This window comes from Struthio camelus, chromosome 2 (genome assembly GCF_040807025.1).
Source record: "Struthio camelus isolate bStrCam1 chromosome 2, bStrCam1.hap1, whole genome shotgun sequence".
In the NCBI taxonomy this organism is placed as follows: Eukaryota; Metazoa; Chordata; class Aves; order Struthioniformes; family Struthionidae; genus Struthio; species Struthio camelus.
The window spans coordinates 79,496,743-79,517,760 of record NC_090943.1 but is presented as its reverse complement, the minus strand read 5'-3'; positions in this window follow the sequence as shown (position 1 = coordinate 79,517,760).

Genomic DNA, 21,018 nt, shown 5'->3' with positions numbered 1-21,018 from the left:
AAATTCATAGGATAAGTACTCTTTCCTTGAAAGAACACTGTTCCTAGGCCCTAAATCCACTCCGCTTAATTTAATAGAAATAACAACAAAAAAAGCTTACTGTAATTTATTAATTTTTCTCTCCTCTTTTTTCCTAACAACCTGAGGCAGAAAAACGAACAATCCAGTGACCTTTTGTGAAATACTAGTCTAACTGGCAAGGCATTGCTCACAACTAGAGACAAAGTCAAGCAGTTGATTTTACAAATGTCCAGAAAAAATTTAAGACAGCTTCTGTTTGCCAAAGAGTTATCCTCAGGATACATTCCATCTTGGCTTGTTTAAAAAGCATCCTCCATTTCTCTGATATTTACAGCTGCAAGATGTATGCAAAGTTGAAAAAAATATAGCTGCTCCCAAGGGCATAGGAGAGAATAAAATCCCAGGAGAAAATGAAGTAATCTTAGCTCAGTTTGCTCATGGCTTTAGCTAATTTCTCATTCACAATCCTTTTTTCTGTTTCAGTAGACCAATTTAATTAACAAGTATTCTGATTTCACTCTTAAAATTTAAAAGCGTCAGATTCTTTAGCCGCATTTTTTTCTTTGCCGTACCAATGTCACTGGGTTGGGTTTTTGGGGGGTTTCTTTGTCCCACAAACTGTGCTGCAGGACTCCTTGTAACTCTCTTGCTGCAGCACAGCTACCCACAGAAGACCTTTTTCCACAGTAATCCAGGAAGACTAACAAATTCTTTTTAGATTCAAGGAACACTGATTTGAATGCATGCCTTTTGTATAGTCTCCTAAACTTTTGGGAGGAGAGCACCAACACATACTTGCCTCTGCGGAATTATATATTCATAATAAAAATGTGAACTTTTAAAATTTCTGAACATTTAAAGATAGTGCAAAGCAATTCATTCAGTAGTAGGTCACTTCGTTGGCGTGACATTCAAAGCTTGATGCGTGAGTGCCCAGAGGGTGCTGTGTTCTGGAACGAAGCACAGCCAAGGGTCGCATTGGGCTTTCACGTGAAGCAGGCTGAAGCTTGCTTCTGGTTAGCCATCCTGTGGTACACAGACCACTACAGATTGTCTGTTTAGGAAAAAATCATGCTGTTAGACTTCAGATAAACCTTTTTCAGAAATCTAAGTGGATTTGAGAAATCATGATGAATAAAATGCGTTTTTAACCCACTTTCTGAGATTTGTTGTAGCATATCCCATATTCTAACTGCTGTTAAGAGGATGCAGCCTCTGAGTAGCTCTGAGCCAAATAAGACCTTTATTTTTTTGTTTTTCTGTTTCAGAGGGACAGATGAGGAAAAAAACTTAGGTTTAATAGTGCAGTTTTGTAATGGACTGTGATCTAATCTGTTTCTTTGTTCTCTCCACTTGCCTGCGTAGGCAAATGTGTTATTTTAGCTAGTAATGATACAAACAATAATTTCAGTACTATGCCTATTGGAGCTAGGAATCTGGAGAAAGAAAGAACAACTTTTGCCTGTTCATTTTGTTCAGCATTACCTAGAGTTAACTAGTGTGGACAACAGTCTTTTATTGACTTTCTTGGCTATTCTCAGAAATCTCTTTAATCTACTAGATGCCTATGCCACATATGTACACCACAAGTTATACTTGGTTTTGGATGGTTGTTACTGAATTAAGCCGAGATGCAGGCATAGTAAGCATCAGACTGATGCTGACAGTGGTTGTATAGATCCAATCATTCTCCCCAGCTATAAAATGACTTCCTCTTGCCATTGACTGTTTTGTGCTTTCAAGGCAAGACCTCCTCTTGCCTCATTTGAATTATTCGTGATAGTATAGCTAGCACTAACATTGAATAAGTATTTAATGTTTGCTGCTGCTTTTAGGAAAAGAATTACAACAAAAGATATGTTATTCACTTTGAGAGCCAGACGTGTTTGCATAAATAGTAGATGCTATAATTAGAACATCTGCAGACTTTCCAGCCTAGAAATCAAGGAAGTAAGTAGCAGATCAGAGGTTTGGCCTCATCCTTTTCTTCACATTGAGCAAAAGAAACCTGTGGCAGAATTCTCAGATGACCAATATTTGACATTTTATATCTCCAAATAAACACTCAGGTAGCCATTGCACGGGAATGAATTTCACCTGCTGATTGATATTTTTCTCGCAGGAAGTTCTATTGATTTTAAAATTGAGCAAAGATGGATGAATCTGATTCATTCTGATCCAAACCTCAACCAGTGAAACGTGGCATTATCATTAGTTGAGCACATGAGGCTACTTCTAGCAGTTTCTGAAAACTCAAGCTTTGCGACCTTATAGCTATTCACCCACAGGTGCTTGAGACGAAGTAAGGAGTTTTCCAGACTTCTGGCTGAAGTGGCAGAAGCTACTGGCAAAAGCTGCGTTACAGTTACTCAGTTACTATGCTAGTCTTGTGATGTTTCGCTACCGTCCATGCTTTGTAAGATATTTTGAAATACCTATTACAGGATAATGCTTAAGAGAGCTGATCTTATGGCAATTTTGTTCCAGACGCTAGAAATCTCATTAAATAACATAATATTTTATAGTTTCTAATGTGTGGGGGATGAAATCTGTAGAAAAAAGTGCCCATGAAACTCAACATGAAGCACACTGTGGTCAAGCAAGGCCTCAAGATGTAAAATGATAACTGAAACATAATCTGAGTACTCAGCTGGGCCTTATAGCAGTTTTTAGGTAAACGTCAGAGAGAACTTCTGAACTTCTGTATTCATCATTGCTTATGACATCAGCAGTTCTTAATATCAATTTTGAAACTTGATTTTCAATTTCTTAACAACTTTGATGAGAAGTGATCTGTGAATATAAGTCATAACGCTTGTAAGTATTTACTTTGCCTCATGTTCAGCTGCAATGACATCACTTTTAAAACCAAAGTAGAAATTGCATCATTGCATACAAAGGACAGGATACTATCTTAAAAGAGCAGAAATAGCTGCATACAATTTTTAGGAGATAGGCTTAGCATAAGCAAAGCAGCTTTACCATGCATTAAAACAGACAACGAATCAATCTTAAAAATAGTAAGGTGCTTCAAAAGGTAAGGTATTTACTCAGCCAGAAGGGGATGAATTCTGTCCTTCAGGCCTGTTTGAATGTTTTCTCTGACGATATTGGCAAGGTCACATGGAGCCAGCATGCCTGTCCATACATTTGGTCACTCCCTAGCTTGGGGCAAAAGTGACATGCTGAAGTGTCTCACAGGGCAATATACAGCACTGCAGAGATAGTCAGGGGAATACAGGTATGTTAGGGATTTCCACTATTTCCTACCTCTGTGTGAATTGGCCAAACTTCTGACATGATCCTACCTGCACCTTTTGCTTAATGTGAACACCTAAAGTCCTTGTGAGTGCTAAACTAGAGTAAAAGTTCTCTTGAAGTAAGAAAAAGCTCAGCAGCGCTGCAGAAGACAAAACAGAAAGGTCTGCAGGCAAACCTCCCCCTATCTAGCGTGTCCTTTCACAGCAAGCCCCTTCCAGCCCTGCGCTCAGTCCAACAGGTTTCTCAGGTTTCCAATTGCAACAAATATTGCACTGTCCCTCTGGGTCTTTAAGAAACTCCATGTACATGCCAAGCCTCTATTCTTCACAGGCGTTTTTTGCTGTAGACTGTGCTGTAGACTCCCAACTTTTCGTTTTACATCTCCTCTTGTCTGACTCATTGCAGCAAAAACTTCTCTTAAATCTGCTTTCTCGCTTCCCCAGAGGCACAGATCGATATTCCTCTGCTTCGATATTCCTCTGCTTCACCTGACCCCCAAACATAACAATCTGAACAGAGACTGCCTTTCTCCCTGCTGTCCTCCCACTGCCCTTTTACAGGAACATAATATACAGCATCTGTAAACACTAGATAAAGGGCTACTACTCAATACAGTGTTATGCAATTAGTGCTCAAGTGGCAGCAAGATCTGCTTGTTAATTTTTAGCAGCACTCAGCTGAACCTGCCTTAGATGTACCTGTGTTTATATAAAAGAAAAGAGAAGATTCCAGGTACAGTTATAAGAAATTACGCAAGATAGCAATCTTAAGGGGACATGTTTATCTTTGCGGGAATAATTTTTGCCTCAAATATTCAAAGTTCTAGTATCCTCCTATCTCTGGTCTGAGTACGTTTTTATCCTCATTTTGTTTTAATAGCATCTGCTTTAGAGAAGCAATATGCTTCCTTGCATTAAGCAGCTGTTATACTTAGGGGACAGCTAAGGGAAATGGCTTCAGAGCTTAAACTCCTTTTCTTTTGCTTATGCATTTTTCACTGTTGCTGCAAACAATTTGACAAAAGGCGCATTACTTACTTCAGTGATTTAAAACTTTAAAATATTTCTGAATGCCACAGATGGCATTTTCAGCTGTCTGAGACTAATAACTGTAGCAATGATGACTGCAGGTCATCCAAACTCCAGAACTGTCTTGCGGACCTAAGAGCTCTGAGAAAATTTTAGACATTGATGGGAAGAGCTGAGAAAACAGATTCTGAAAGTCTCTGTGCAGGAAGGCTCTGTCTGTTAATGTCTAGATCATTACTGGGGAGTTGACTAGTCAAAAAAAAGTCTCAGTGCTGTCCCAGTGATTAACTTTTTGTTAGTTTACCATCTTTCAGCTTGTGCTAGGAACAGCTCATTTTATGAAAATAAGTTTTCTCAGGTACTGTGATATGGGTTAATTTTGTAATGCAAAGCGAGAACCTCCCAGATAGCTACATTAGCAGCAGGCCATGGACCTGGCTCTGTTCTGCCTCACTTGTGCTCCAGCAGCCTATAAAGAATGAAAATTGGCCTAAACAGTCAGCAACTGCTTCCGCAACAGAAAGAACACATCTGGATGCTGTACATGGGGTGCTGCTGACTCCGAATCACCAGCTTTTAGCTTCACTTGGCTCAGTGAACATTTCAGAGAAGGCATGGGGTGATGAAGGAGGACATGAATTGCAGCTGAAGCGCACTGTGCTTCCATGGCCCTGACAATCAGCAGTCCCTGTGGGCTGGAAAATGAAAGAGAGCTCTAAGGCTACTTCAGCTCCTTTGCTGTATGGAACCAGTTTACTTAGCATGAAGTATAAGAAAGGATGGCTAAACCAAATCAAGCTGCACGCATCTCATAACTGGCCATTTGTCCTGATCCCATGAGCCCTTTGTTGAAATGAATACCTTACAGAAAGAAGGTTTGCAGGGATTATTAGAATAATAAAAAACAAACACCAGAGCTGAGATCAAATCCTTGTCTTGAGAACTCTACTAGTTTGAGATATATAAGTAGACATATATATAATATATGTTTTAGATTATGCACGATCCAACCAATTTGTTTTTAAGCATTTGCCTAAAAGATTTATCTTATTAATCAGAGTTGTCTTTTTTGTGTTTTTTCACTGTGAATTGGGGTTTTCAAGGAAAAAATAATTCTATCATATTGGCATATCTACCATGTGCTTTTTTTTTCTTCCTTGTGGGGGAATCAGGATTTTAAAAGCATTCTAACAAGAGAAATTGAAAATGGAAAACGTCATTAAAATTCTATGAAATTGATTACTTCAGAATTTTTTCAATCATCAGATCCTTTCCATTTTTTAAAAATCGAATTGAAAATTGATTACACTAGTTAAAATACATATTTGGAAAATATATCAGAAAGCTGTAACCTAAATAGATCTGATCAATGTTTTTTCAGAGTCTTCCCACTCACTTAGAGAATGTAAAGAGAGCATTTCATTTTTTTTTTTGAGTGGATAGTATTTTAAACAGTATTTAAAAAGAGGAAAGGAAAAAAATGGCTCTAAGTTGATGACAGCTAACAGATATCAGATAATTTTGTACCTTTTCCCTTTGGAATGTGATTTAGGCATTTGTTTCAGCATTGAATTGCGACTGTAAAATATGCAAGAACTAACAACAATTACCAAGCAAAATTACTTGAAATTTCTCCATATGGTGCAATGTAAATAACAATCCTGACACAAATCAGAAGGCCTGTTTGACATCAGGATTTCTGCCAAAATGTAGGTGGTTGGGACATCATTCGTATCTCCTTCTAAAATTATAAAACTTGATTGTAATGTCAAAATATAAAGGAAAAACTGATGTAGTTTTTAAATCTGACATGCTGACAAAATCTGAATGTTCGTAAGATAAATGTTGACAAGGTCTGAGAAAGGAAATATAGCTCTCACAAGGATCGAGAATGCAATGATAAATAGACAAGATAGAGACACTATAGGAAGATAATTAGGTGTCTGAAGATGAGGGATATGTATCAGTAGCGACTGTTAACTAGACAGGGTTCAAATGTCCATAAATAAAAAGAATAACTTGTTCTTCATTCTAAGAAATGAGAACAAATTGACTTTAGAGAACAAATATATTTTTACATAGAATATGGATATAAATGACAAAAAGCCATAGTCTTCAATAAATTAGCATGAAGTACAAGCCTCTCTAGAGTCAGATGAAAAACAGTGAAAAGTATTAACTTCAACAACACCCATCTGCACATAACCTTTTCATTAATAGCATGATTTTGATAGGTTTAAAACACGTCATCTTTACTGACTTAATTTTCCCTTTTACTTAAATCTCTTTTCAACTAGTAAGTTTTTGTTTGTTTGTATTGATTTGTTTCATTTTTTTAATGATGGCTGGGGGCTGAGATCTGTGAAACAGGATATCTGACTTTCTTCCACCCCACCCAGCCAGGTCCATCTCCTATACATATCTAGAGAATAACATGGCTACACTTGCTCTATATTTTTAGAATTGCCTTGGGTCTGTTTTACATCTAGCTATTTGCAGTAATTCTCTTAAACCTTTCCCTAAGGTCTCTGCAGGTGACAATTCTGAGACCCCCTTTGAAACCTCACAACAGAAAATATGCTGTGACATCCAGCTGACCCTCCTGCTTTTTGGCGGTAACTGCAGGTAGACTTTGCAAGAAAATGCATGCACGTCTCCAAAGCAAGGGGGCAATGTATGTGCTTCTTTCACCCCGGGGAGGCAGCCAAAGCAGGAAAGGTGAATCAAAGGATCAAAGGATCCAGTCAAACTGGACAATGCAACGCCATCCTGCATGGCTCACAGACAGGAAGCAAAGGAAAAGCTCTATTGACAACAAGAACTGTATTAAAGAGAACTTGCTGCACAGCAAGGTGTCCTCAGAGAGGGTAAAGCCAAGGGAAAGGAAAGGGAGTGGGAGCATTCTGTGATCGGAAACCCCCAGGCACTGCCCCAGCTGGCAAAGAAAGGTGGGAACGTGAGTGTGCCCTATGAATATAAAATATTAAGGAGAAATAAAATATTATAAAAAATACTTCAAGGACAAGTGAAGGAAAGAAAAAAGGTGAACCAAAAACAGATACAGTGACTAAGAGATACAGATGTTCTCTGTGAAGGAAAATCAGCAGGAATGCTTCATCGCTAGATGCTTCCAGTCGAGAGGAGGTGGCAGTTGTATGTCATTCACTGCCTGTGCAACTGAAAGAAGGCTCTACTACTGCTAAAGCCAAAAAAGTTTCAGGCATTAAACACCAGCAGCATGTCCCCAGAGTGAATGTATTTCTAGGCTATCACTTAAAGCAAGAACAAATTAAACCTCTGTTGAAGTGTTGCACTTGAATCCCTTTAAATACAGAGGTGAGAAAATACCTAGGACGTACTGCATTCTCTCCACTGTATGTTTGCCGTTGACAAATACTATACCTATAAAATAAATACAGAAGAATAAACTGTAGGACAAGACAAACATTATTAGAAGAAGAGAAAAGATTTTTGATAAAATCAAGTCTTAATGGAGAAGCGAGCAAGGAATTTATTGTTAGGTTGGGGGGGAGGAATTGACTGGAGACCCTGTCACTTGCCAGGAAAGAACTGAAGACTGGGAGGATGCACATGGACAGAAAGACAGCATACCTGGCTGGCCAGCAGGACTAAAAACTGACTACTTCACTAAAAAAGATGTGAAAGCCAGGAGAGTTCAAGAGGCGTCCACTTTTTGTTGGACCTATATTCCTATAGAGAATATTCACTTCCAACTGGAGCCAAACACTTATGAAAGCCAAAGAGCACAGGTATTCCTCTTTTCTTTTTTTTTTTTTAAGAAGAACAACTGTTTCTTAGATTTTAATCTGTTAAATTTTTCACATATCCTACTGGTACCAGCCTTAGTTATGTAAATTATAAGAATCAGAAAAAGAAAACAGGAGAAAGAAAGGAGGTTAGCATTAATGTGCAATTATCTCTTTCATTTAGTGTAACTAAAGAAATATTTTTGCACCTTTGTAAACATTAGGTTGCCCAGAAAGGTTATGGAGCCTCCATCCTTGTAAAGTTCCACCAGTCACCCGGACGAGGTTCTAAGCAATCTGATCTAGTTTTGGAGTTGGCCCATCTTAGAGCAAGGGGTTGGAGGTCCTTCCATCCTTAATCTTTCTATAACTCTTGACTTTTTTTATGAATGCCTATGACATAACTAGAGAATGCAAAAAAAGACAAAAACTTTGCAGAACTGACCCAAAATTCATTCTCCCAGTGGAGAGGTTGGATCTTTTTAGTCATGTCCCCTAAGTGAGCCCCTGACACCAAATATTTAATTAAAATGTTTCAGTCGCTTGCTATAATCATAAGGAAGAAAAGAAATCCGGAATATACAGTTGTCTAGCTGGTAACCTTAGCAGTACTACAGATAGAAAGAGGACGCTCTTGGACTTTAGAGAAGTAAATAGTTAAAGAAAGAAGTGAAAATATTACTTTTTGGCATAAAATTTGTGTCAAACGTAAGCCTTGAGTCTCTTTAACTAGAAATGTATTATTAGTGGTTACGGCAATTTCCATAGATGATTTGTTAATGTCCTGTCAGAGCACAGTTTCACTTTATGTTCTTAGAGGAGGAGGGACATACACAGCTTACCCTCTTTGTTCATTTTATGTCTAAGCTCATCACCACCGAATAATTTCAGGGCAGGAACAATAACGCTGAGAATCTGAATAACAATGCTGAGTATCTCTCTTTGCTCTCAGAAGTCATGGCAAAGTATATGTTTGGCTCTACAGTACTGGGGAAGATGCCTAGAAAGGCATGCTTTTTCATTATGTTGCTTCAGATGTGGTGAGCTATTGTAGTGATTTGCTTCCTGTAGGCTCTAGGAGCTCCTGTTCAACAAGCCCTTCTGCTGAACTCCATACATGTCTTTTTCTGTTGCTTTTTTAAAACTCCTTCCTGCCCTGAAGGGGCAGCTTAAATGGAATCATCACCAATCTGCAAAGTAGTTTGCCCTTCTCCAAGCATGCAGGAGTAATTACGTCCCTATTGCCTCTCCATTACTTACACAACCAAGCCTCCAGGTCCGAATGAGCATGCATGCAAGTCTTTCTTCCCATGCATGGGTACGTGCATAAAATCTCCCTTCTTTCGCAGTCCCTTCTTTTCCTAATGCCTGCCACTGCTGCCCTCCCTCCATCCCCTTTGCTGGCTGAAAGGTTAATGCTTTCTGACTTTATGTAGGCTGCCTTCCCTTTTGGCCATCCACGAGAGCTTGGCTCCTCAGAGGCAGAATTGTTTGCCACATAGCAAAGAAAATAGAAGAGGTGTTCATTTTATTTTTTTAGAATAAATTCATCCAGATTCTATTTCACATTGTGAATATATCACTTCTCCAGAAAATTCCCTTGAGAGTTATAACTGGCCAGGCACAAAATGCCAGAATACATGAAACCTTTCCAGCCCTGTTCTTATTTACATTTCCAACATGCTTGGTTTTCATATCCGCTGAATCCTTTGGCTTCGTTCAGCTGACAAGTAAATGCTCCTATTATATTTTTGATAATGTGGATGCAGGTTCATGAGTATGTATATTAGCAGAAGAAAGTAACAGCCATGACTGAGCACCAAGCTGAGGCAGAAACGCTTCCGTAAAGGACTTCCTGAGAAGCTGAATTCCTTTGAACTCCAAAACCAGATTCCGTTAGCAGACAAAACTATTAAATGTCGTTCTCTGCAGAGTGAAAACTGCTTCACTGCTTGGCACAAAACCCAGTTTCTTCCCTTTCGCTCTTTGCAGGATGTGGCAGTCCTTCCTGTTTTGCTTTGGGGCCCGGCTCCCTCTCAGCAGCTTCCTAGGTGGAGCGCACCATGCAGAGTCACCTCTGCGTTTCTAGGAATGTTGTTTTCTTTTCAGTCAGCGCTAAAGCTTGGTGGTGACCCCTGCTCTGCACTGCAAGAAGACATCCTTCCCCCTTGTTTCCTCAGTCCTCCTAGTCTTCCCCAGTGCTGTAGGGCCTCTCCCTCCCAGCCCCTTGCAAGGCTGGAAGTTTCCCCGAACTTTGTGCACTGGCAAAGGCAGTCTCTTCTTCCCTCCAGAGGCCTCCACTTCATCTGGAGCACAGCAGTCACCAAAAGGCAAAGAGATACCCCCTTGAAGTGCAGTCGCTCTTTTTAATAAAACGTACCACACAGCGTGCCTACGGTAAACTATGAGCAAACCCATCAAACTGTTCTACCATCTTTCATAATAATATAGACCACTGACCAGGCATTAGACAACCTTACTTTGACACAAAAATGCATCTGAAACTATGAAATGAGAGTCTCTGGGTGCTTAACTGGCTGTAGCATCCACGGTCAGTTGGGTGGGATCACTTAAGCACCAAACTCTGATGGTAGACTTTAACTATTTCCTCAGCGTTTTATCAAACATTCACTTTCCAGATGTATCTACCTTTTTTTTCTGAGCAACTATATTATGACATACTATTTAATATGTAGGGCTCTCTGACGGCTGAAATCCGCACTTAAATGTATTTTCAGTTATGACGTCTCTAATCACAGTTTACAGAGTTGAAGGAGCTGTGTGAAAGGCCACGCGAGCACCTCCCTCACTTCCGCTGATTGATGCATACAAAATTCACTCTCTTGTTTACCTCTTCATATTTGAATGGAGTATTTTTAACTTCTCCTGATAAAAAAATGCAGCAGTGTAAAACAGACAAGATAGCTCAGTAGTGATCCTGTCGAACAATCTTGATTTTGCAAAATGATACAACGGTCAGTTAAGAGACCACGTGCTGGGTTTAGCTCCTAAATCTAGGTATCAAAATAGATATGTTGGGAAAAGTAGCGTCTTTAAAAAGGCTATGCTGTCCCCCTTTGTTATTTCTTTTTCTAACATACTACCTTTCCTTTGCACCTCTCTCTGAGGAACAAGAAGCAGAGTAATTTACAAAGTGTCTTTACAGACTGTAGCAGAGCTTGCAAATTAATTTTTCCAATCCAACTTCTGGTCTGTGTGCCTCCCACAAGGGGTGGGAGCCTCCAATGGCCAGTTCCTGTAACAAGCACAGCACCTCTGCCTGCAAAGAGTCAGAAACCGTCTCCCTACAAGGCAGGAAGGCAGAGGACGGGAATATGTCCAAAACGCTAAACTAATATGTACAGCAGCCTGCATCAACCTCAGGCTACAAGAAACCCCCCAAATCATCAAGCACGCAGGATTTATTTTCAGCAAATATCACACTAGCAAAGCACGCTATTATGGTGGTGAAGGCAACACATAATGGATGCTTTATATTCCCGAGCTATGCTGTTAGTACTCCCGAGAGCCCTAGACAGCTGCTTTACAGCTTGCTGCTCTGATCACACGCCAGGAGGTCTGCAGCTCTGGGATACCCACGTCATGCTAATGAGGCCTGGAAGTTTGAGACTGGCAAAAACTAAAGGCCTATGTCTTCATATTCTCAATTCAAGGGTAATCTCATGCACAAAATGGGAATAGCAGGTAAGCAACTCTCAGGAATGGCTCGTGTCGTTATTAAGGCACAGAGAGGATTCTTTACTCTGGCTGCCCCGTTCAACTATTCTGCAGAGAAATGGAAGACTTAAGGTGCTGAAATTGTCACCATGTGACTTTGCCCGAGCACTAAACACGTACAAATATTCAAAATCAAAAACTGGTCACGTGTGTGGTAGTTGTGTTGATTGTTGGTGCTAGCGGCACTGATTTGGTGATGCTAAAATGCATCAGGCTAGAGTTATTGGAAATGGTTTACTTCTTCCCAACAATCATAATTTCTATTTTAAAAATAAGAGTGTAGGTGAAGCAGAGAGAGTCAGGGTACTTGCTATCTCTAAGAATAACAGCATTAAATCCAGAGAGATGACAAGCGTTTCTGCTGGAAAGCTCAGTCTGCATCCGTGCTGTTAAGTTAAATAATGCCCATGAACATGGAAAGTATTTAGAAATCAAAAGCAATCAAAAAAATCTCACCAATCTATTGCTTTCAGGCCATTTGAACCCCATAACCAATTTTCTTCCGTAACTGTTTTCCTTATGTCAAATAGACAAAATTAGTTTCATCACTAGTAGATCTAATTTTAGCAGAGTTCACATTAAGAAAGAAGAAGATACGGAATAAAACATTGTAGCCATTTTTAATGGCAGGCTAAAAGTAAAGATAGGAAAGCATAAATTAAGTGAGCTGCTGAAAAAATACTCTATCTGTCTGCAACATTAAATAAAAGAGCTTTAGTCCCCTATAAAAGTTAATCTACTTTTTTCATTGACTGCAGAGGGAAGGCCAAATATGTTCGTTTCTGCTTGGTCTCTTGCTCCTGGAGATAAGCTTTCGTGTCTCTGCATCAGACTTCATCCTCTGTATTACTTTCTTGACTCCGGTGAGTCTTCCTAAGCTCTGTTCTTGACCTCTTCTTCATCTACATATCATCCATGGTTGGTTTTACCTCCTTTCATGGATTCAGTCGCCACATATGCCTGGCATATGTCATATATACTTGGCTACTACAGGAATATCTAATACCTTTTTTGTATTTTTGCCTCTCTTTCATCCTACTCTGAAGGTTTGGCAGGAACTCAAACCTCACATATTTAAAAACTTACCATAGCCTTTCCTCCTAGCTCCTCTCTGACACTCTAGTCTCCGTTTTTGTCTTCTGCATTTTCTGAGCTTGAAAGAGAGAAGAAAGCACAAAAAGGGAAGGACTGAAGCAACCCATTTCATTATTTCATGTAATTCACTCATAATCTTGTAATTTGGCAGCACTGATCTGAGAAACTTGCTGGTTTTCTGGGGAATTTCCTTTGCTGTTTTATCCTCAACAGTTTTGTGCCCACCATTTTATGTTTAACAGAATTTGATGAAAAAAACTATTTTCTAATCAAAACCATATGCAATGCTTTTTTTTTTTTTTTTGGAAATCTGTTTTTTAAACTTCAGAGCCAACAGACTCAGAAGAGATTTTTTTTCTCTGGAAAAGCATCCTGTTTTCAAACTGAAATGGAAGTAACATACCAACTGAATGAATAGGATCTGTATTTTTTGGAGTGCATAATGCAACTGAAGAATCCTAAATTTGGGAGGATTTTGGCTTTCCTTTATGAACGCTTTGATTTCATGCTAAATGTCCTCGTCTTGGACAGACTGCTGGAGATGAAGCAAATTGCAGGGAGAAGAGAGAAAGGCTCATTTGGCAAAGTGGCAGGTAACACAGTGTATCTGCTTACCCCACTTGAGCGATTGACAGGATTTGCTGCACGCTGAGAGAAAAGCTAGTTAAAAATACTACAGTGTGTCTCTCTCTTGTCCAAGTGCATTAGTCCTGATCTGTGGGAATAGCCATAGGACAAAAGAAATGAAATTATATTGAATCTCTCTGTGAGTGCTTCAAACTTTCTGTTGGCACTCATTTTTAATTGAAAGAGTCCCAGTCAGGTTTGTACAGATTCTGCCTTGATCACAGTAATTATTATGTCACAAGAAAATGCCTACTTGTATAATGCGGGTTATCATACATCATCTTTTCTCCCAAAAAGCCCCTCTTTTTCTTGCCTCTGAATACATTCAGGCAGATTTTTGATAGCAGCAGCCTGGAGATGCTTTTTTTTCTTTCTCTTATTTTTTTTTGTTCCCCCCCCCCTTTGTGGAAATTCAGAAAAGGAGGTGCAATCAGTGACAAATGTATACTGGAGAGTAACCTCAGACCAGAGGTGGGGCAGGAAGGAAGAATTACCAGCAGTTTTAAAAATAAGAAGAAAGTGAATTGCAGAGCAATGGCAGACAGTAGACATGTGGGCTGAGGATGGGGGCTGAGAGCAGAAGGGTGGAGGTCTTGCATGGGAGCAGAAGCTGAGAGGGTGAGAGGAGATATGACGAGAATGTGGGGACTGTGGTGCAGAAGAGAGAGCAGCCTCATGGTCAGAAGGGTGAAAAGGTCCTAAGAAAAGTAGAACTTTGTCAAAGGCGCAGTTATGGTTCGGTGGTTCAAATTTGTGCTGTGGAAAGTAGCAGTGAGAAGCTGGCGCTCAGGAAGTGGAAACTTAAAAACAAGGATTCTGGTTGGGAAGGGTGAAAACTTGCAGTCCCTACTGCCTCAGTCACATACTGCAGAATTAAAGACATTGGGTACTAAAAGGAAATTTAAAATAATGTTTATTGCACCGACTACAAAATAGCAACTTTAACAACAAAAAGTAAAACATAAATTGCTATTGCTGCTGGTAGTGGCACATTTTTTAAAGTTTGCTTGAAGTAAATCTGACAGACAAACCTAAATCCCTAGCTTTTTTCCATTTTTTCGATTTTACCACAACATGAGATGGGTCTTGGTTTGTTATCCTTGGTGGCATTTTTAAAGTTTTGATTTGGCTTCAGGTTTTTTTTTAACCTACAGTTCTTCTAACTTGTTAAGCATTACTTGTATGACAGATGTATCTGATTTTTTATGAGGGGCAGAGATTTATTACCACGGACGTTCTTCATGACAAACAGTTGCATAAATGGTACAAATAAACTCTGTCTAAGAGCAACATGAGAGGGTTAAAAAGTAGTTACTGTTTCTCTTTTCCCGGGAAACAGGTACCCTCTCCTTCTCCGCTCAAATTCGCTCCAGTTTGCAATTATAATTGATACTTACTGCTCAAATTATGATAGCTTCTGATTTTTTCCAGAGGATATCAGCCTCCAGTGGGCTAAATACTACAGATATGTGAAAGGAGAGACCTATAAAAGAATCCAAGTCTAAAAAAAAGAGTTCCTCCCATTTGTCTACATCTTTCTCCCTACTTCTCACAGACTTCTAGAAAACACCCTCATCTGGTCAGGAAGTTTACCTTTCTTACCATTTTGCAAAAGTTTTCAATCAGATGGTGACACAGCAAGCTGGATGGCTTTCCAAAGCTCAGGTGTCTTAAGCTTCTGCAATGCTTCTTTTCACTTCCCTAACATGTCCTCTAGCAGGTTATGTCTAATGCAGAAAGCCAACCAAGCCTTGAAGTATTAAAAAACTGAGAACAAGAAAAATCTCCCAAGGACTTGGAAAATAACAGGGATTGGTGGGATTGTATGGAATGCAACCCCAGCTAGATAAAAACATTGACTTAATCTCATAAGTCAAGCATCAATTCCTGGACTGAGATGGATGCGGGAGAATTCTAGTATTTTTGACAGAAAGCAGTACAGCACTCTCCCTTAAAGTTGTGAAGGAAAATCCATGGAAGGTGTGCAGCCATTGAGGGAAATTAATTCTTAGAAGATAGGCCTTCCCTGCCTAAACCAACCTTCTAGAGAGCTCAGTGAACTGCATGACACATAGTGGGGAATGCATAAGTTGCAGGAGGAAAGAGGCACCAAGAAATGCACCAAAATATGTTTTTGCGTGCAGGGCACATAACAGCTGCAGTTGCAGCACTGTTACGATGAGTTTTCTTAATAAGAAGCCCACCTACTTTTAGAAGTATGGACTTCTTTCAAGGTGGCCTCCACGGGTGAAGGTGCAGGAACAAAATCCAGATAGGATCCTCCTTACCTGTTCCCAACACAAAGGTAAGGGAAATGATAGACAAAATCAGTTGTCGACATTTGGAGGCATTCAAAATTCAACTGGATATGACCCTGAACAACCTGACTTATCAATCAAAGTTGATCTAAATTTCAAGATCTCCTGAAAGCTTAGTTGATACTTTCTTCTTGGAATAAGTATAAACTAAGAACTTTACATGCCTCTAATTATGAAAAACAAAACTTTTTTTTGGTTTGAGATCACCAAAAATCAGTACTGAAACCAGCTTCTATACCTAAGTCACAGTTCATGTTTAAAACATGTCGTAGTGTGCTACAAAATGAGTGACCTGCAGCAAGAAAGTAGGCTTACCTTTTCCTTGCATCTTCAGATATCAAGAGAAGCAGAGAAATAAAACTGCCCAGGGAAATTGGAAAGTATGGAACGAGCACAAAGTTGGCAATTCCAGATTGGGTCTGTGCGTTCTGGGGCTTCAGGGGATTCTGAGGAGAATCAAGAGCAGTGTGGTGAGAAATCACTGCACATAAGGAAACAGGAACAGTGGCCAAAATCTGGACCCAAATAGCATGATGATTTTGCAACCCAAAAATAGTAAAGCAACTCATGATACTGGAAATTCAAAGTCACCAGATCAACCATGGTTAAGACGAGTAGTAATTAACAATAGGCGATATTAGTAGATGATTAGTATATCATTAATTGAACATTTAATTAAGAAAGGTTGAAGAGTCTATTTTTGATCAGCTGAATTTCGCTGTCTTCGCATAGAAAATTGATTTGGAGTTATTCATGTAATTTCCACACATGCAGCCTAACAGTGATTTATTTTCACTGTTTTAAGTGTTTTGTTTGGGGCTTGAATAAAGCGTACTTAACATTCTGCAGGTGTAACTTTGTGACTCTGGTAGCTTGTCATACATAATTAAAGAACATGTCTTTCCATATAAAAATATATACATTTTTTAGAAAATTATACTGAAATGCACTGGAAAATTAATTCACATTACTTCTTGCTGCCATTAGGATAAGACACAGTTTACGTTTACTTCATATTAGGAAAGTCAACTTTTGGAAGTGGTGATTTGGTAGTAGGGTCGACCAGACAGCAATAATTTGATTTTACTCAAAAAATGCTTTTGGCATTTATTTCACAAAAACGACAAACGCTAGCTTTTCATGAAGAAGCTGTGGGTGGAGAAAGAAGCCGAAGTAGTGACATTCTCTACGGATATACACTGACTGATTTTTGATTTTTCTTGCTGGCTTTTATTCCTTGTATTTGATTAAAATATTTACTGGACCAGAAAGACACTGAAACAGTAATTAAGTGACTTTGTTTGGGATCTAAGAAGCCACTGGAGCAGATAATGACAGAAAATACTTCATTAAAAATATACTCATTTTCCCAATCAATAGCTTAGCACTAATTCCAGTGTAATAGAAACCTGAAATTACCAACTGTGATAACTGAAGAATGACTTGAGTATAAATAATGGAAAGTCTGACCAAACAACTTCCAGCTGAGAGTTAAAAATCATTGTTAGTATCAATGCCATGAAGAACAGGCACACTTCTGCCCAAAATATTTATCATGCTGAGTATTGTACTATTCCTAATGCTGTAGAAACAACTCACATGGACAACTGCTTATCTATTTAGGTAAACTTCTGATTATTTAATTTGCATATAGCCTTTTGTATGCACAAATACAAGGAGTTTAACGGTTCAGGCATGCAGATGCAATCAACATCTCCAGTTGATTTTTGAGGAAGACAGAGGGAGTTCTGTTAAACATGTTAAACTGGCTAAACCTGTCTATCACATTATAATTGTCTCTAATTGATGCTGCCAGGAGCTACAGTTATAAAAATCTTTACCAAACACAGAGTCAAACTTAAACTGGTGCAAAATCCTTCTCTTGCCCAAGCAAACATTAAAGAAAATCACTTCCAATCTGTTCCTTAAAACTGAAAGCTGACTGATGACTGTAAGGGAAGACAAACACATAAGCATAAAAGAAGCTATTTCGTTGAAATGTAGGATATTACTTATTGTCCTAAAAGGCCAAGACAGATGTGGAAATCAGTAAATTCTGTTGCATACCTAACACACATATGTATGTTTATACAGAATAGAAAAGGGAAGCACCATCTTTTTAAAGACGGAAAAGTCGAACGTGAAGAAGTGTGCTTACGTAACAGGCCTATGCTGCAGGCTATAACTGGCAGTGGGCTGCAGCAGTGAGATGTGGGGAGGTCATGAACCTAGCCACAGGCTAGTCAAACCGTTCCTAGCCTGCCCTGAGGTACTTGAGAACAACAATGCACACAAGGGAAAAAGCCCATTGTGTGCAAAAACTTAACCACTGCACACCAAAAGTTTATCCAATCAGAGAGGTACATGATACCCTCACCCCAACGTAGTTCAGAAAGAAACTGGCAGTGGCTAGGGGCTGGAGACACACTCTTGGCTCAAAGCAGGAGACCCTTCGTCACAGTTTAGTAGTTAGTGGTGCTGAATTGGTTAAACTGAAAACCACGTGAGAAGCTCTCTGAGCCACTATGGGAACACTGAGCTTGAACTATCTGCCAGGACACCTAGTATTTGGGACTCTGATGACAAACTAAAACCAGAGGCCTATCAATCAGCCCCAATTTTTGCAATTAAACAGACTTAAGGAAGCAGGAGCACCGTTCCTCTGAATGTGAACACTCGGTGGTCTTCACTCAGAGCAAGATTAATGGTTATGCAGGAATCTTACAGCTTACACCTGTAGATAAACCCTTTGCAGTGGCTATGGAGGTGCTGAGAAACCAGAGGAGAGAGGATACAGCCCATCTTGTAAGATCCGCTGCTTTTGATCAGAGCTTTTGGAAGTTTGGGACCTAAGTCACTTGTAAACACTGCCCTACACAGTACTTTGGGATTGGCTGATGGAGGGATATGCTGAACAGTGACCTAATCCTGCCAATCCAATGAAGGAGATATCTCCATGGAAGGACAAGGAAGAAGGGGGTCATTGCTTGCAGTTACATGAGCTGCTGGAATGTGCTTACAGTTGAGGAGCGAGGGATCCGGAACAGGTAATGATCACTGACGTCATGGTCTGAAAGCTCTGATGGTTAGCCGTGGTTATTATCGCTCCTGGGGTATTTCCTGACGATAAGGTCGAGGGACACCCTGTTGATCGAGTGATCTAGATGTGTCATAGCGGAGGGAGCATGCTAGAGGACTCCCATAAGGTCTGCAGTGTGACCAGGTTTAATGCCAGAAGTCCAGTGCTACGGTCAACCTTGAAAAGGTGTGAAGAGGGAAAAAGAATTCTCCATGCCCCAACCCAATGTGGAGGATATGATTAAGAGTGATAGAAAACCCATCAGAGATCTAGTGCTCTGAGTTAAGGAGTTGTGAGTGCAGGGGAGAGGTCAGAGTTCAGACAAACTATTGACAACTCCTGCCCTGACCTCCTGGCCACATACAATTCCAGAAGCTGACTTGAACGTATTGCATTGGTGGGGCCCTGCCACTGGCTTGGCAGCAGATAGAGATAAAGGAATTTACTGGACTATCTGCCTAAACCTCAACAGAATTGCACCCTGGTGGACACTAGGTGCACCTCATTGCCGTCATGTACCAGTGGTAGCTATACATGGAGTGGCTGGGGGAAGAAGTGCCCAGCTCTAGTGGGAGAAAGCCTTAGTTTGAATAGATGAGACTGGTACTCCCTACCTATTACTACTGGCCCTGGTGCCCCTGCCATCATCAGGATTGACTCTCTTGACCACTGTAGAGAGACTGACGTGCCAGGAAGTCTTCGGGTCTTTGGAGCAGGCAGTGTAGCTTGCACAGGAGACAAGCGACAGGAGTCTCCAGGACTCTCTACCGACCCCAGAACTGTTGTATGTGCGCAGATGGACCCAGCTGTCATCGCCAATGGACTAAGGAAATTGGCCAAAAGCAGCATCAAACCAATCAAGGAGTCAGAGGTAAAATGCAAAAATTAATTGATTCTCTCAGAAAACATGAGGTTATCTGTGAAATGCATTCACCTTACCACAGTCCTGTTTGCCCTGTGCAGAAGCACATCACAGAGTGGTGGTGAACAGTGGACTTTACAACTTTGAATTAAGTCACACCGCCATGAGCCGCTGCAGTCCTGGACATGATACAACTGGTGTTTGAGCTGGAGGCTAAAGTTGGAGCTGGTATGCTACAACTGATGTTGCAGATACCTTTTTTTTAAGTTTCTCTGGTCAAAGAAACGAGATTCCAACTTGTCGTCCCCCAGAAAAGTGTGTAGTGCACCAGGAAATAGATGTGCAAGGGCTGGAAACAGTCCTGCCACCTGCCATGTCATCATCCATGAAAACCTGCAACAACAGGTCTCTGGAGAACTTTGCCACTACACTGATGAGCAACTGATGGGAGAAGCAACCGCAGAAGAGGAAATAAATGAAGGACAACAGGTAATCATTGATAACTTCAAGTAAAATTCCCTGGCTGTAGGCTGTTTTGCTTGCAACAGCTCAAAATCACATTTTAGGTGATTAAAGATTAAAAGTGGCCAATCCACTAAACTCTCTAAATATTTAATAATATTCGTACTCTTGCTAACCATTTCTGTCTTTCTTGCTTTATTCAATCCACCCACATGCATCTTCCCTGACAGACTGAAGGAAAACTTGGGTACACAGCAAAACATGGATTTCCTGGTGACCTCTATTGCACATGCATTGACTCTTTATTACAAGCTGTAATTGAGTGGTTTTTCATCCCTTTCAAAGAACAGATAACAATGTCAGAGTTCTTTCCACCACCGCCACGCCAATCACAGAAAAGGTAACACTGGCATCCCCTATCTTGGGATTAACAAGAGTGTGACCAAAAACTGCATTTAGTTGTGCAGACTAGTTGGCACTACTCACTCTTATTTCACATACAGAAAGTGATGGGGGAATATCAACTTTACTTTGAGGGGCATGGCATAGGTTTGGGGGAGCCAGCAAGACATTTCCACGTTGTTAACACTTTGGTAGAACTGCCAACCTTTCCTCAAAGCCACAAGGGCAAGAAATTAATGTTTTTACAATTTGAAACCAAGTTTACTGTTTGGAGTCACGTGATTCTGGAGGCTTGAGAGTAAGCGGTAAATCTGTAATAACACAATTTCAACTTTTGCTTGTTCCAGCGCAGGCATTT